At 45.7% G+C, this 17469-nt stretch overlaps 1 protein-coding gene across 9 annotated transcripts in view; it reads right to left on the bottom strand.

Annotated features, from left to right (window-relative positions):
- The window catches only part of ZFAND3 (zinc finger AN1-type containing 3), a 376418-nt gene that overhangs the window by 35436 nt on the left and 323513 nt on the right, over positions 1-17469 (bottom strand). The window lies entirely within an intron of this gene.

Raw genomic sequence — 17469 nt, 5'->3', positions numbered from 1 at the left:
ACCAGTGATGAAAGATCAAGAGGCCTATCGAGCAGGGAGCTGGCACAGATAAAGTCACTCTGGGTCGGGAACAAGGAGGGGAGGGCTGCCGGGAGCCAGGAGCCAGGCTCAGAGAACTCAGGGGGCAGCTGCACCAGGGTGTCTCCCATTCCCTCCAGCTTCCCAGGCAATCTCTAGAGCGGCCGATACGCATGTGGAGCACAGACATCTGAGGTCCCCAGAGTCTGCTGGCCACTTTTTTCAGGAACGCTGGGGAGAACAAGATCAGGGCTAGGAAGACACCTGCCAGTGCTGGCTGGCTCCTCACCACCTTCTCATCCCATCCGCATTATCTCACCATAGCCTGGATTATCTCACCATAGCCTGGATCAGGTCCACAGGAGCAAGCTTCCAGGTAAATCTAGATCCATTCCTAAACCTGTTCCCCCTGTCAGGAGCAGGCATCCCACAGCAGCCTGCCCAAGCAAACACTCTCCTTACTTGTTTTCCAACCAACAGCATCTCTTTTCAGACTTCTTTCTTTTAATCCCTCATCCAAGCCATAAAGAACAGGCAGCCACCCCTTGCAAACAGACTCATCCCTCCTCACATCCTCAACTTCTTTTCAGAGATGTAGAGGCTGTGCTTTTAGAAGAACAGCAAGAGCCCAAGCAAGGACGAAGTGGCCACAGGATGAACAGTTTCAACAGCCTTAAGATTTAAGGTTAAGATTCAATAGCCTTAACTTCTAAGATTAACTTCACGTATATTCCTCGGCCTGAGGGAAGGAGAGTGTGTGGTGTCCTCAATGGCTGGGGACCAACCAGCCTCAAGGATGTAGCACTCACACCCTACTAGGAAGTCTTGAGCCCAGGCTGTGTGCAAGGGACATGTACACAGCCTAGGGGGTTGGAGTGACCCAGCTGAGCTTGGGCCATCCACTGTGTGAGAAAACACATTATTAACTGCTTCCCAGGGAGAGCAGGGCAGTATGTTTGACTCTAAATTGGGATTGGGTTTAAGGAAAAGAACAGAGATGCAATTTTTGTCTCCCGAGAAGCCGAGCTCCCACTTGGTCCAAAAGCAAAGTTAAGATTAATGAGCTCATGTGTTATATTTACTGATAAGTTCATTACTCGAAGATATTGGATACCAGTTGTCTTTCTCCTAAAGGATTTTGCAGCAGAGGCATGGATGGCCTCAATATGCATCCTCCATCTAACAAGTAAAATCATCTTTTCGTAGCAAAGCCTACCTGGTGAGGGAGAACCTGCTGCCAGTCAGGGCTTAGGGTAGGGGCACCAGCAGGATGGCATCAGGATGTATCTATAGACATTTTTGTCACCAAGTCCTCACATATTTCTGTACTTTCAGCATCTATAATAAGGGGTGGGTGGACCCCTGCTGCCCCTTCCCTTCCCTTTCTTCAAGATACTGGGATGATTCAGATGGTCCCAGGGGCTCTCCTCTCTTTCTGAGGAATGGTGCTGGCTGAATAAAAGCAGCAGGAAATGGATTACCGCTGGAATTAACTTGGCTTCTGGCTCAGCTTAACACCTCATTAGTCAAAGATGGACTGAGGTGGAAGGGAAAGGCTACATCTGGCCCCCCTTCTCCATGTTTGCTTAGCTTGCCTTCCGCCAGCTAGTGAGCAGCCAGCTTGGTGGATGTCAGAGCCCCAGGACTCTGGAAAAAGGAACAGGGAGTGACACCCACAGTAGCTACCCTGATATTCCCTCTACCAGCCCAAAACACCTTATTTCTCTGCCCAGGTTCTGTGTACCTGGTTAGACACATCTTGACACTTGGCTTAGATTTTTTTTTTTTTTTTTTGAGACAGGGTCTTGCTCTGTCACCAGGCTGGAGTGCTGTGGTGCAATCCTAGCTCACCGCAGCCTCAACGTTCTGGGCTCAAGAGGTCTTCCTGCCTCAGCCTCCCCAGTAGCGCGACTACAAGCACATATCACCACACCTAGCTGTTTTTTTATATTTTATTTTTGTAGAGACAAGGTCTCACTATGTTGCCCAGGCTGGTCTCACACTCCTGGCTTCAAGCATTCCTCCTGCCTCGACCTCTCCAAGTGCTGGGATTGCTGGGATTAGAAGGCACCCTCTAATCCCAGCACTTTGAGAGGCCAAGGCAGGAGGAATGCTTTCAAAAATCCACACCCAGCCAGCTTGCATTTTTGAAAGGTAAAAAACTATTAAACAGCAGATAGATTTTGGGAGCAGCGCTGGTAGCAATGAGAATATATGGCACTGTAATTCACTGGAGAAAAGTTTGGGGGAAACTCTGGAGGGCTAACTTCCCAAGTAGCTGCACTGAGGTTATTAGATGGCATAAATTAAGCTCAATTCTTTCTCCTGTCAGGATCATTCACTAAGAGGAAGTTATGTCTGGAACTTGTCCCAAATGCTGAGCAGATATTATCTACTGACAGCAGCTAGTGGTGAAATGCATTTTGGTGTCAGAAAGGGGTTGTCCTGGATACAGGGGATGGCAGGTAGAGGTGCATGGGAATGACTGGTGGATGGGATGAATCTTTATCCTCTTTTCTTGGTACTCACAGATCTGTTTCCAGAAACCACTACAAGTGTCATGAACCTTGGGTTGCTCTCTGATTGAATTCTGGGATCCAAGCTGGGGAAGGAAAGAGAGGAGGAGTCCAGGCTGCTACAGAAGATTATTTTCCCTAATTTCAATGATAAGCAGTTTTAAAACACAGAGGATTTATAGTCATGTGAGCTAGGCCAGCCTTAACACTTCCTCTACCTCATTTCTTAGAAATCAATCAGGGCCTTTCCAGAGAGGGCCAAGGACGGTGGCATCCAGGAGGGATGAAAACACTGAGGACACAGAACTGACCTGCTGAACTACGACAGCAGCTCTGGTATTATTACCCAGGGTATCATGTAATTCTTTTTTCCCCAGATTTTAAAAAGTTATATATTAAAATCAAATTCAAATAAAGCCACATATTCATAGCCGGCTGATCTTTGACAAAGCCAATGAGAACTTACATTGGGAAGAGGAAACCCTCTTCAATAAATAGTGCTCAGAGAATTGGCCTGCCCCATGCAGAAGAATGAGACTGGACCCCTATCTCTCACCACACACAAAAATCAACTCAAAATGACTCAAGACTTCAACTCAAGACCTGAAACTGTAAGAATACTACAAGAAAACCTAGGGAAAACTCTTATGGACATTGATCTAGGCAAAGAATTTATAACTAAGACCTCAAAAGCACAGGCAACAACAACAAAAATAGACAAATGAGACTTAACTAAATTAAAAGCTTCTGCACAGCAAAAGAAATAATCAAACGGGTAAAGAGAAAACCTGCCAAATGGGAAAAAATATCTGCAAACTACTCATCTGACAGGGGACTAATATCCAGAGTACAAAAGGTACTTAACAGGAAAAAAAAAATCTTATTAAAAATTGGCAAAGGACATGAATAGACAATTATCAAAAGAAGACGTACAATCAGTAGGTGTATAAAAAATACTCAACATCATTAATCATCAGAGAAATACAAATCAAAACCACAATGAGATATCTTACCCCAGTCAGTATGGCTATTGTTAAAAAGACAAAAAAATAACAGATCCTGGCGAGGATGCAGAGAAAAGGGAACTCCCACTGTTGGTGGGAATGTCAACTAGGAAAGCCACTATAGAAACCGCTATGGAAATTTCTCAAAAAACTAAGAATTATCATTTGATCCAGCAATCCCACCACAGGGTATCTACCCAAAGGAAAAAAAGTCAATATATCAAAGGGATGCCTGCATTCGCATGTTTATTGTGGCACTATTCACAAAAGCAAAGATATGAAATCAACCTCAGTGTCCATCAAGGGATGAATGGATAAATAAAATGTAGTATACACACACAGGAATACTCTTCAGTCAAAAAGAATGAAATCATGTCAGTTGCAGCAACATGGAAGGAACTGGAAGTCATTATCTTAAGTGAAATACACCAGGCACACAAAGGCAAATATCCCATGTTCTCACTTATATTCAGGAGCTAAATAATTTAAACACATGGAGGTAGAGAGTGAAAAGAGAGAGACTGGGAAGGTGAATGTGGGGAGGGAGGAGGATGAAGAGAAGTGGATTAAACACATAGTAAGATAGAAGGAATAAATTCAGTGTTAGATAGTGGAGTAGGATGACTATACTTAGCAAAAATGTACTGTACTTGGGTGACAGACACCCTAACCCTGACCTGATCACATGCATTATATACATGTAACAGAATTTCTCATGTACCCCATACATTTGTACAAATAAAAAAAACAAATTCACTGACTCATTCACATACATACATTCCCATATCTACACTTTCCTTATGGCCCTATCGTTCAGCAGCATGTAATTTTAAAAACATTTCAACATATTTTTGCTTACTGTAGCTATGTATCATTTGGTGCTTTGAAGGGATAAAGGAGGATAAGGGATAGGGGAATATGGTTAAAAGGATGCTCACCCCCCAAAAAGAGAGGGGAAGAGTCATGGCAAAGTGGTTGAAAATGTAATCTGCCTGCTAAATGTGGTTTAACCTTAGCCCTTTCCCCTGCCAAGTCACATGACTGGCTACCCTGCTCCTTAGAGCCCAAGATTACTGGATTTTCATGAAATACTGGTCCAGGAGGAAGCTGCAGAGCTTCCTTAAGGATGCCTGAGTTGCGTTCAGTAAATCTGCACAAAACGCTCAAGAACTTGTGTGGGCGTCCCTTTGCTTGCTGGCACTGAAGAGCAATTTAGGATGAGCCCTCGATTTCAAAGGGAGGGAAAAACAGCAGCTCTGCAGGCACTGTGCTCCGTGACTCCACTTTCCATGGCCCTCTGGACTGAGGCCTCTCTCTGCCTGCCACCACCCTGGCTTCTGACAGGCTGCCCTGGGCACAGGAAGAGAGAGAGCAGGACTAGTGAGGAGGCCCAACCACAGCAGGTAGTACCAGTCACCCCCTGTGATCTGGGGGGAAGGTCTCCCCAGGGTCTCCACCAGCTACACCCTCCATCTGAGAAGACCTCCTTCAAGTGAGCAGACAGCATCACGAGGGGGCACATGGAACAGGAATGGAAGAAGAGGATGCCTGTCCAGACAGCCACAGTGGCTGAACCACCGAAGGCTGTCATCCCGGGGCCCCGCCCAAGCCTGTGGCTTGGCACAGTGATGGGGGCAGAGCAATCACTTCCCTGACTGTCGCTACCAAAGACACAAGATTATGGCAAAAGGCAAAAACACAATTCAAGACCTATCTAAAACTCTGTTCTGAAAGAATCCCATGTGAATGAGAAAAGCAGGAGGCAGTTTTCAGCTCACTCACCTGGAATAGACAGGCGGAGGGTAGGGGCACTTCTCTCGGGAGGACAGGTATTTCAATAGAAACCACTCATAAATATTAAACCAGAACATCTGGACTCAGCCCTCCTGATGCAGAAATGGGGCCTATGGCCCTAATGACCCATGTGCCACATAAACCTGAAGATGCCCAATACCTAAAGGGCCTTAGAAACACATTCCCAGCAGAAAACTGAACTGAGGAGCATTTTTCCAAGACCCATAAAGATCTGACGTGCAGATCTCTAAAACTAATCATTTGGCGGGAACCAAACTTCTAACATGACCCTACAGCTTTTAAAGCTAACATCTGAAATGGATACAATTCATTCAGATGCTCTCATCCACAGCGACACCTCACTTCTGTCTATACAGGGAGGAGGAGTGGGTGTTTTGAGACTAAACCTACATGACTGAGAACAATCTGCACAAACGCCATCATTAGGCAAAAGTGCCATAACATCTAACACTTTGTTCTAAAGTGCTGTGAAAATTTCAACAACATCCCACTCACTTATATACAAAAATCAACATCAATCACTGCCCAAAAGGAACACTCCAAGGTGTAACTCAACCTAGAAGGTCGGGCTGGGTGTGTGTTCTGTGTTCTTTACCTCTAGGCAATGCTGGCAGGCTAGGCACACCTCGAGGGCAGCTGAACCAAGTCAAGTAGCGTCCGCTGGTTCCCTTCCCCCAGTGGCCACAGGGAATGGCTACTGTAAGGGGTCTGGAGAGGTGGGTGGAGCAGGAGCTGGAGGTCAGAGGGAAGGAGCCCACCTTACATCCTGCCTGAGGTGAGGCCTCTACCCTTGGCTGAGGCCCCTGGACCCTACAGGCCAGCATTTCCCTCCAATCCCTAAGAAATGGGCAGGTGTTGAACTGCCCTTTTACACAGAATTTCCTGAGGGAGACAAAGAAGGTGATGCTGAAAGTCACAAAAGTTGAGCCCTTGACATTTTGATTCAATCGGTGCTAGATAGAAATGTTAAATATTGGCTTTATCTTGAAGTAAAAAGTATTATTTCAAGTTGGCAAAACTGGACAGCTCTGTATACTTTTGGACTATAATTAATTAAACATTTGCTTTCTTGCAGATCCCTCACTTGGAAGCTCCCTCAAGTGGCTGTTTTATTAAAGCCACAGACCAGGGAGGGCTGCAGCTCCAGCTGCTCAGGTGTTTTTACCTCATTTGCAAATATTTTACACTTCCTTGCTCATTTAAATTTCAAATTGTCAAAAGTTGAAGGAGGACCTAAAAATACTGATGAGCCTTGGGGATGAGGTACTGTAACACGCTCTGCTGGTGTGCAGCCCGAGGTGGCAGCACGCTGCTGTCTGCGCAGAGGCACCTGCTCACCATCCCCCAGCACAGCGACGGAGCCCAGGCAGGTATATCCGGTTCTTTGGTAAATCAGAGACTATTCCTGTGGATGCACATGAGCTCCAGCAGACAGAAGGTATCCAAGACCTCCCAAAGCATCCTGAGTTGACCCTCCAAACCTCAACTCATTAATCTCAAGTGGTACATCAATTCATGAACCACTTGGCATCTAAAGTGTCTATTTCAAAAATAAATGACAAATATCCCTGACCCATCTTCCTTAAATGATCAAGCAGCCTTATTAAAAATATCTATATATCACATTTTTCTAGCACAGTAATAATTGTTTAAAGCTTAGGACAGCTCGCTGGCCTCAGAGCTCCTATGTAAGTGTGCGCTGGGAACAGCAGGTGGTTACAGGGAAGCTTGTTGTAAAGCATTAGCCATTTATATATACTCCTACCAGCGGCAATCCCTGGGTTATACCACATGCGCCGACCCAATGCCCAAGGCAGAATTTGTAGCACAGAAATGTATTATATTAAAGGACCTAAATGCATTTTATTTCATCAGGCCAGGGCGCAGGCAAAGCAGCTGCAGGTGTTTCGGGAATGGAAGGCATCTGCTTTACATTCTCCTCCATCCCTGGCTTTGCATGGTAGAGGGAAAATCATTAGACTCCAATAAACAGAACTGGATCCCAGCTTGCTGAGTTGGCTGACATAGCGCTCTGCTGGGCTGAGAAGAGAACCACTGGATGGACAGAAGTCAGCTGCCCAGGGCGCTGGAACCAAAGCCACAGTGAATCAACAAGCTGGGCATTGGTCTGTCTGCTTTTCAAAGAGAAGGAAAACTTGCAATTTAGAAAAGCCCACGCTCCTCCTCAACAATTTCATAAGAAACACTAAATCATATCGAGACAGCTCTAAAACAGAAGCAATCATCTGCTTCCCCCAAATAAAATATCAGTTACATGCCAGCTAAATGTTAGAACCAAAAGCAGTATGATAGAGGCAAAGACACAAAAGCCTTGTGCAAACAACTCATAAGGCAGCTGTGTGCAGTCAGCGGTGATCCAGAGCCCTCCCTTGGCATGTGCCGTCACATCGCTCTCAGGCAGCCGTCAGCAGTGCAGGCAAGAAAACTGTGCCACAGTCCAGCTTAACGAAGCTCCCCATGCAGTTTGTACACACGCCATTTTAAAAGTATAAAAAAATTCACCACTGTTGATGTCCTTTATTATTGTTTCTCCAGACAGCCCCATTCTTGCAAAAGCTCTAATTACCTCTTTCCTCTCCTCTGTGGAGAATGTCGGCTTTGTCCCAGTAATGTCTCCTTCTGTCACCCAGCTCAAGCAGCCCTCACTTTACCTGACAGCCAGAGAACAAACCCTCCACCGCTCACTCTTTTGCCTCCATGTAGGAAAACCTATTTTTGCAACCCAGGGGGTAAGGGGTTAGGAGGCCCACACCATGAAAGATATTGTGACTTATGAGAACTCTCCTCCAACCAAGCCCTTCAATGCCCAGCCCACAAGGAGACGGGGGCTGGCTGCACGCTCATATGCTAGGCTGTTTTATCTGGAGATGAACATATATTTAAAAACTAAGAGAAAATGGCTCAAGGCAGTTTTTGCCACAAGAATAAGGAAATGACTTGCTCTTTCAAACATCATTTCATTTCAGTAGCTGAAAGCAGGTGGCATTAACCACTTGGTACCTGGGGCAGTCTTTAGGGTCCAAAAACCCCTAAGGAGGCACCTGCAGTCCTGGCGGGCCCCTCCACCTCCTCCAGCCTCTACACGGCTCTCGGGGGAAGAGTGCTGTGCTGCTAAGAAACTTCTGTTTTGGGAATGACCTTATCCTCCTTTCAGTAGGCTCCTGATTTGTTCGGCTTTCTCTTTCAGCATTTCCCAATCCTTTAAAAGATTATCTTCTCAAACAGAGCAGTCTCCTACAAAACCAGCTCCAAAGTTAAAGTAGAGATGACAAAAGGGGCTGCACACATTCCATCCAGGAGCTGCTGAGGACACAGCCTGGGCCCATGGGGGTAACTCAGTTGCAGGCTCCTGACACATGGCTTACTAGGGAGCTATGGCCTGTTTAGCCTCCCTGAAGGCACCTTTGCAGGCAAGAGTCAGTTCATCCAAGTCACAGAATGTCCGAGTGGCAATGTGGTCAGGGGGCATCAGACTATAAATGCCACACATCTCTCTCCAGAGAAACACCTGGGAAAGAAAGGAACATTTTCCCCATCTTTCCCAACTGACCTTTCAATCCACACACTGGGATCACGGGGAGTATGAAGATGAGCAACTGGGGTGGGGAGAGACCTGTGACTTAGTCCCAACCCTGCTTCCACAGCAAGTCCCTTAACAGCTAAACTACACATTCTCTTTCAGGATAATACAGCACGGAGTGTGCGCTTTGGACCCAAGTACTGAATTCAGGTTCCCGCTGCCCTGTTTTGACAGTTATGTGGCTCAGGCCATTTAACCTTGAAGAACCTCCGCTGTGTCTGCTCTAAGATGGGGCTGTTAAGGGCATAAATGAAAACCGTGCCTGTGAAGCACCCGGCAACGTGCTCAAGGAAGGCTGGTTGGTCCTGGGATGATTCTTCAGGGTGGGGTCATCCCTTTTGCCATTTTGTCCTATATGGTGCAGCTGACATGCTTGGCATTATGACTCTGACCCTCTTCCCCCATCATGTCTGTTCTCCTTCCTCCTCCATTCACACCACCTTTTTTCTGCCCCACTTGCTTTTACCTCCCCATCTAGATTCTGGTTCCATTCTCCGTTGAGAAGTCACTGCTGACAAAAGAGAACGAATGTGGAAATCTTCCTCTGAACATATGATGTACAAGTTTCCTCTCTCCCCCTCCACAAGCCTGTCTTTACAGACTATAAATGCATGCTAAGTGATAAGCTCAGTAAAAATTTCTGAAGATATGCAAATTTCAGAGAAATCTGAATTAAATATACAAAGACTACACAGTGCAGCCTGGAAAGTACTCAGTGGTTAGGGACACCATGAAAGGGACACAGAAACTTTCCAAGGACATCAGAGAGGAGCTCCTCTACAGGTACAGCTGAGTATTCTGTAAGCCTCTGTCACAAACAGAGGCAGAGCATGTGTTGCCAAGTTTGGTCATGTACTGATTGTTTGTTGAAAAGCCACATGTCTATTTCCCCGAGACTGTCAGGCTGGGAGCTGTAGTGAAAGGAAGAGCAGGAGAAAGGAATGGGCTGTAGACATTCTGCAAACAATCTATGTTTTCACCCAAACTGTGCCAGCATCACATGCACTTGTTTTATGTGCTTGTTTTAAGAATGAAGTTTCTCTAAGGGCTTCTTGTTTTTACCACGATAACTCAAAAAGGTCATTCCGAGGAGCTTAAAAGTACAAGCATGCTTTTGCCCTGTTTCCACAAAATATGAACTGCAAAGTCAGAGGTCCTACAGTGTCTGCTGTCCACTGTTACAAGACTGTGTGGTGGGGTGGGGGTAGGGGTGGGCAGAGAAGCTGGCTTCTTGATTCTCCATGTTTAAAGTTAGTTTATTTAAAAACACCTGCCCTGAAGGGGAAGAGGCCTACTCAGTGTAGAAAAATATTTTCTGCAGACATGAGTGCAAATCTGAAGTCAGACTACACACTACAGTGAAAGGCCTACTGAATGGATAGCCCACTAAAGGACTCTACAAATCTCCTGTGTGGAAGGTATTAATAACCCCCATAGCCCAGTTCCATTTCACTTGGGGGTGTAGGAGAGGGGGCTCAGATATGACTTCACCTAATGGTTACAATTTGGGTATAAAAAACACCCCATGAACAGCTGGGCATGGTGGCTCATGTCTGTAAGCCCAGCATTTTCTGGGGCTGAGGCAGGAGGATCACTTGCAACCAGGAGGTCAAGCTGCAGTGAGCCATTATCGGGCCACGGCACTCTAGCCTGGGCAAAAGACCAAGACCCTGTCTCAAAACAAAACAAAACACCCTATGAATGGAGCCTGAAAATCACTAAATCTAATGACCCTTTTCAATTCTCACTTAGAACCTCTAGAAAGCTGACTACTCCTGTGGGCTCTGTGACATCTGCTTACCTTGTTTTCCTTCTCTTCCTCTGATGGCTCTTCATCTGCTGTCCTTGAAATATTAGCATTATTCAGTGCTGGACCTTTTTTTTTTTTTTTTGAGACGGAGTCTTGCTCTGTCGCCCAGGCTGGAGGGCAGTGGCGCAATCTCGGCTCACTGCAAGCTCCGCCTCCCGGGTTCACGCCATTCTCCTGCCTCAGCCTCTCCAAGTAGCTGGGACTACAGGCGCCCGCCACCACGCCCGGCTAATTTTTTGTATTTTCAGTAGAGACGGGGTTTCACCATGGTCTCGATCTCCTGACCTCGTGATCCGCCCGCCTTGGCCTCCCAAAGTGCTGGGATTACAAGCGTGAGCCACCGCGCCCGGCCCTTCTTTTTGTCTTAATCCTACACTCTTCACACTCTTCTTCAAGGTTAAAATTCTAACTATGTATGCTAACAATTCTGAAATTTATCTCTCTGCCCCAGACCTCTCTTTGGAGCTCCATATCTGTGTATTCAATTATCTACTTGGCATCTCAGGTATTTCAGACTTGAGATGTCTAACATAGGACACTTGCTACTTCCTCACAAATTTGCTTCTTCTTCATCTCCCATTCTAAGAGAATAGGGCCACCATGCAGCCAGCGGCTCATGACACAAACCTGGAGTCATCACTGATACCTTACTTACTCTTCACATTCAACTACCGAGTCTTGTGGATACGATTTCCAAAAATCAAATCCATTCACTTCTTGCCATCTCTACTGCCACCACCTAGTCAAAGCCACCAGAATCTTTTTTTCCAAGGCTACTGCAATAGCCTCCTTCAGGTGGTCGCCCCATATCAAACCCACCTTCCTCAGAGCAGCCAGCATCATAAGCCGCCACCTAGTCAAAGCCACCAGTATCTTTTTTCTAAGGCTACTGCAATAGCTTCCTTTAGGTGGTCGCCCCACATCAAATCCACCTTCCTCAGGGCAGCCAACATGATAAGATGATGAGATCCAGCCCTGTCTGTGATTACCATGCTCCACTGATTACAATAAAAATTTCCCCACCGAAGCACGATCTCAACCCTGGCTGCCGCTTCCCCTTGTGCCATTTACTCCCTTGCATTCTATGTCCCAGACACACTGACTTCCAAAGGAAATTCTTGCTTACTCAGGCCTTGGCTTCAATGACTTCCTCAAGAAGATCTTCCCGGACCCTCAGACTAGGTTAGGGCCCAGTTGGATGCTTTCAAGGCATCTTGAACTTTTCCTTCAATCACTAGTCACAATTTTAATTTAGCGTCATTTGTGGAATTTGTTCATTTAACTTGTCTCCTTGGCTAGATTTCATAAAATCAAGCACCATGCTTCTGTAATTTGTCACATATCCTCTATCCCTAAAATACTGCTTGGTTTGCTCAAAATATTTTGGTCAGGTAAATGAATGATAGGTTAGGTATACAAAGACTGTGTTCTCTGAACCTTAGGGAGCAAGCAAAGGCCAATCAGGTATTCAAGGGGCCAAATCCAATATCCTCACCTCAACCTCTACAGCACTTGTCCACTTTTCTGTTTCTTGAAATACTTTTATTTTTCATCTTCTGTGATGTCACACTCCTTTCTTCCCACCTGACCTACTGTTGCTCCTTGGAATCCTTCATGGTTTCTCCTCTAAAATCACCCAGCATCACGTCTTCCTATCCAGATCCAAATAGGGTATCCATGCTGATGCCTCTTGAACTTATATTTCCATCTATGAATTCCCCTCAAATCCAAATCCCGATTTCCAATGGCCTACTTGACAAACACTTCTGACTAGAATAATGCTAGGAATCTCAACTGTATCATGTTCAAAACAACTCTTCATCTTCTTGACCTCTCCGTTAGTTTACCTCTTCATCTTCTCTGCCTCAGTGAGTGGCAATATATCCACCCAGCTGCTGTTCAAGTCAAACTGTGGGCTCAACTCTTGATTCCTCTCTTTTCCTTACTCCTCACACTGACTTTATTAGAGGTCTAGTTAGATCTAAATGATGTCCTGAATCGGCTCTGCATCTCTTCTCATGCAAATGTCCTGTGGTAGGAATAAGCTCGGCATGCTGATGGAAGAGAAAGACAGCCAGCAGGGCTGGAATGCGGTGAGGCCAACGGCTCCACCAGGCTGCTAGAGCTTAGGTGTGTTGCCTGCTTTCTGCCTTTGCTGCCCTCCAAGCTGTCCCCCTCCCACCAGTTGGAGGGAACTTCTGGATTTTAAAAAAAAAACTGACCTGAGATGCACTTGTTTTGTATTTGTTTATTCTTACTTTGCCTATTTAAAGGTAATACATGAATATAATAAAAATTCAAATTGTATAAAATGATATTCGGCAGGAAGTAAGTCTCCCATCCCATTCTGTTACCCTCTCCAGAAGCCCAGCAACCACCACCACTGTCTATTTTTATGTATTCTTGAGAGTCCATGCATCTATGCATACACAACCATGTGTTTCTCTCCCAGAGAAACATATTTTTCTTTTTTTTTTTCTTTCTTTTCTTAATAGAGACAAGGTCTCACTATGTTGCCCAGGTTGGTCTCCAACTCCTGAGCTCAACTGATACTCCCACCTCTGCCTCCCCAGTGCTAAGATTACAGGCGTGAGCTACCGTGCCCGGCTCTCCAGGAGAATATTTTTAAAATTTAAGTCACATCATTCCTTTGCTTAAAACCATTCAATGCCTTCTCACTATGTTTACAATAATCAGATTCTTTGCAAAGACATGCAAGCCCCCGACTGATCCCTGCTGCGTCTCCACTCTCCTCCCGCAACGCACTGTGCTCCGGCCGGGCTGGCCAGCTTTCTCTTCCTCAGATACACCAAGTTTGTTCCTCCCTCCAGGGCCTTTGTTCTGTCTAGGGCACTGCTCTCCCAGCTCTCTGAATGGCCGGCTCTCCCAGCTTTTATGTTCAGCTCAGCTTTCATGTCCTCCCAGGTGCTGGCCTCCCCCTTCCCTATTTGCAGCTCCCCCTTTCTCTTATCACACTGTCATTTTATTACATCATATCTCCTACTCCCATCAGAAATTACCTTGTTTATCTGTTCCCTTGTTTACTGCATCTCTCCCCTAAAGAATAAAAGCACCAAGAGGTCAGAGACTTTTGTCAGTTTTACTCTTTGCTCTTCCCCTACAACTCAATAAAGATGAACAGAATGAATAAATAAATAATTTGAGCCAACATTTGACTCATTAAAAATAGAAAAATATTACTTAGCAATAAGATAGAAAAATAGAAAAATATTACTTCTAGCAATATTTAATGCTAGTAACTGTGCCCCTCCCCCTCACAGGAGAACACCATCACCACACAGTTCATCCAGTTACCTGGGTGAACACAAATGCACTGGGCACAGCTGAAAAACTACTGCTGTCTGGCTTGTGGTGTATCCCGTTTTTTGCAGTAGCACGTTTACTTTCCTAATAGTACCTTTCTATTGCTGTTATTCATAGGAGCCTACACTTGCTGAGCTCACTCTTACAGGTAACCCAGAAACGTCCAAGATAGCACTAGATACTCTCCTGGAACTGAAGCTTTGCTGTTGCTCATAATTACAAACAAGCGGAGTACAGACAACACAGAACTGAATGTAACCACACAATTCCCACTGACATCCATTTCCTATTCCACCCTGGTATTTTGGTCAGTTACTCCAGATTCCATGGAAAATTATTCCTGGATTTGAGGGAAGAGCAATTTAACTGATGCAAGAGTGTTAACACAAACCTAGCCCTTCAGTTTGTAAATCTGGAACCTCCACTTCCTGGGTGAATCTGGAACACTTGGTGCAGAGCTCAGGGAAACAAATGTCATCCTGCACATTCATCACAAGGATGCACAAACTACACGGTGCACTGACTCACAGCTGCCATGGTCCAAGAAAGAACAGCGCTGGGTGTGTGGAGAACAGTGGCCTGCTGTGCACAGCACGTGTCCTTATGACCCTTAGAGTCCTCAAGGCACAGACAGGTGGCTGCTAGCCTGTCTCCTGGACCCACAGGACCCATCTTCACCTGAGGGAGCCAATGCTTGCCACCTCCCACTCTATGGCCTAGAGCAAAAGCAAGTATTTAATACTAATAAAGAAATCTAGTATCGGCATGGAACACACTCATCCCTAGCTCCCTTGCCACCCCAAAGTACTTTTCTGGAGGAGCCGTCAGAGTAAATGAAGCAGGCCTGCCTTGGATCATGCAAAGATCTGTCTTCTATGGAAGACAGCAGTCAAGCAGTACTCCCCACAGGCCAGAGTCATCTGTCTTCCGGTCACCCACCCAGACACTGTACATTTTAGCATGTGCACCAGTTGGTGTGGCTGTGTCCCAAAGCAACACGGGACATTCCCTGTAATCTTCCTTGGACTGTGTCACAGGCACTGTACTGGGGTATAGCAATACACTAGACAGTACAGGTGGCTCTACCTCTCATTTCCACAGGCAACAACAGAGAAAGGGAACACCCTTCAAATCTCAGGAGGAAATAAGCAGTGGCATCCTCAGGCGCTGGCAGCTGTGGCCAAACACCTCTCAGGTCAATGCCAGTGGACTTCCCACACCCACCATCACAGCTCCATTTTTGCCTCGCCTCCATTTCCAGACATTTCTAGTCCTTCTCTACTGTGTCTCTTTTCTCTCCAACACATGGATTTCTTTTTACTTGTGACCATTTTTGTTTCTCAAAAAAGGAAAAGGAAAAGGAAATCCACAGCTATGACTGCCTTAATACCTGCTCCACAGAGGAGGGAGCCTTCTGGACTGCAGGCTCAAGGGCAGGCCAAACTTGGTGATGCTAGTAAGTGTCCACACCAAGCAGCTCTTACGTGTGTACCTCTCATCTGTCTACACAGCTCACCAGAAACGTGTTTTTTTTTTTTTTTTTTTTTTTTTTTTAATTAAATTGAGATGGAGTCTTGCTCTGTTGACCAGGCTGGAATGCAGTGGCGCGATCTTGGCTCACTGCAACCTCCAACTCCCAGATTCCAGCGATTCTCCTGCCTCAGCCTCCTGAGTAGCTGACATTACAGGCGTATGCCACCACACCTGGCTAATTTTTGTATTTTTAGTAGAGACAGGGTTTCACCATATTGGTCAGGCTGGTCTCGAACACCTGACCTCAGGTGATCCACCCACCTTGGCCTCCCAAAGTGCTGAGATTACAGGCGTGAGCCACCATGCCCGGCCTCACGTGTTCATTTCTTAACTGAGCTCTGTCTAACCCTGAATTATGGATGGGGATGCCTGCACAAAACACAGAGATCTAGAAAGGTGAGAAATTTCTTAGAGAAGCCAGTTAATCCAATTATTTTAGGCACTTCTCCAATGAACTACAGGGCTAACACATCCACCCTTTTCAGTTTTTTTGCCTCTGAACTTTGCTGTAGTATTTCATGGTCAGTCTCAACTATCCAGATCTGAAGTGTGCTAGCCCCTTTTCCCAACAGTTAAAAGTGCCACCTCTCAGCGCTTATTCCCAACTTATCCAGGGCTTGTTCCTTTTGAGTCTCTGGGAATGTATCACCTGTCACGCCCCTCATGGGTCCTGTCCCAGTAACCTTAGCTCGCTAAGCAACATGACTTCGAGAGACTGAACAGTTCTAGTGCCCCCTGACATCAGGCACTACGTGAAAGCCAACAACCCATGAAAGCTCCATTCACAGGGATCTGGTTATTGGCAGATATACTGACCTCTAAGGCAGTCTTCTCCATGTCTGCCTTCCAAAAGATGGCAATGCTCTCCAAATGCAAATTCTCTTTTTGTAACACTGACTACAGTATCCACCAACACTAGAGTTTATGCTGGCACAGAATCTTATTCAGGCTCGTGGCTGGCAACAAGATGGCAAAACGTGAAGTGGTGAGGCTTTTCTTAGTCTGCGTCTCCAGGCCCCAGCAGCTGAGGAGTAAGGGCTGTCATGTGGTCTTATCAGGACTTTGGTCTGCTTAGGTAAAAAGCACTTTCCAGAAGCAGAAACAAACTTCATTATATTGATCTTCTCAGAGTAAAGGTGCTATAGAAATCTCATCTAATAAATAAAGGATTCAGGCTCCAGTGTGAGGCTGTCAGTCCAGCAAGGGAAAGAAGCTATCAAGCTCAAGGAGTCGAAAGTATTTATTGGTCACCTGTGCGCTGTTTACAGAGCTCTATTCTAGGGGCTGGGTGGAGGAGAAGGGAAAAAAAGAAGTCACTAGTTCCTGCCTTTTAAGATAGCTGGAGACACATGCAGAGAAAAAAAGCTGAAGATCACAAAGAGCAAAGCAAGAAATCAACTGCAAATAAAATCAATATAATTCAGCAATGTGTAATAAATCGGGAGCACCAAGGGGAAGTCAACTGCAGTAAGGGATCTTGGAGGAGGTAACTTTTCAAGGAATATGAGGATATGAATTAGCACTCAGGAGAACGGAATGTGCATATCAACAGAATTAAATGCCACTGTGTCTCATATTACCCAGGTACAGTGGGAGACCAAAAGGTGACCATGCTGTGGACCCGGTTTTCCAGAAGCATCTTATCTAGATGTGGCATTCGGGACACAACAAAACACAGTGCACTGGATGACTCATTACCCCATCTTAAGTGGTTCTCACAGTCAGGTACATACATTTTTAACCATTCAATAAAAAGCATCTGTGAAATGGGGAAGTGGTTAAGGAATGGGCTAAATTCTGTATGGATGAAAATATGGACAGTTAATGCTGTAGTCCTCTCCTGTTTTG

The sequence above is a fragment of the Symphalangus syndactylus genome, chromosome 23 (genome assembly GCF_028878055.3).
Source record: "Symphalangus syndactylus isolate Jambi chromosome 23, NHGRI_mSymSyn1-v2.1_pri, whole genome shotgun sequence".
Classification (NCBI taxonomy): Eukaryota; Metazoa; Chordata; class Mammalia; order Primates; family Hylobatidae; genus Symphalangus; species Symphalangus syndactylus.
Note: the sequence above shows the minus strand (reverse complement) of the source record. Positions and strands in the feature narration are given on the sequence as shown.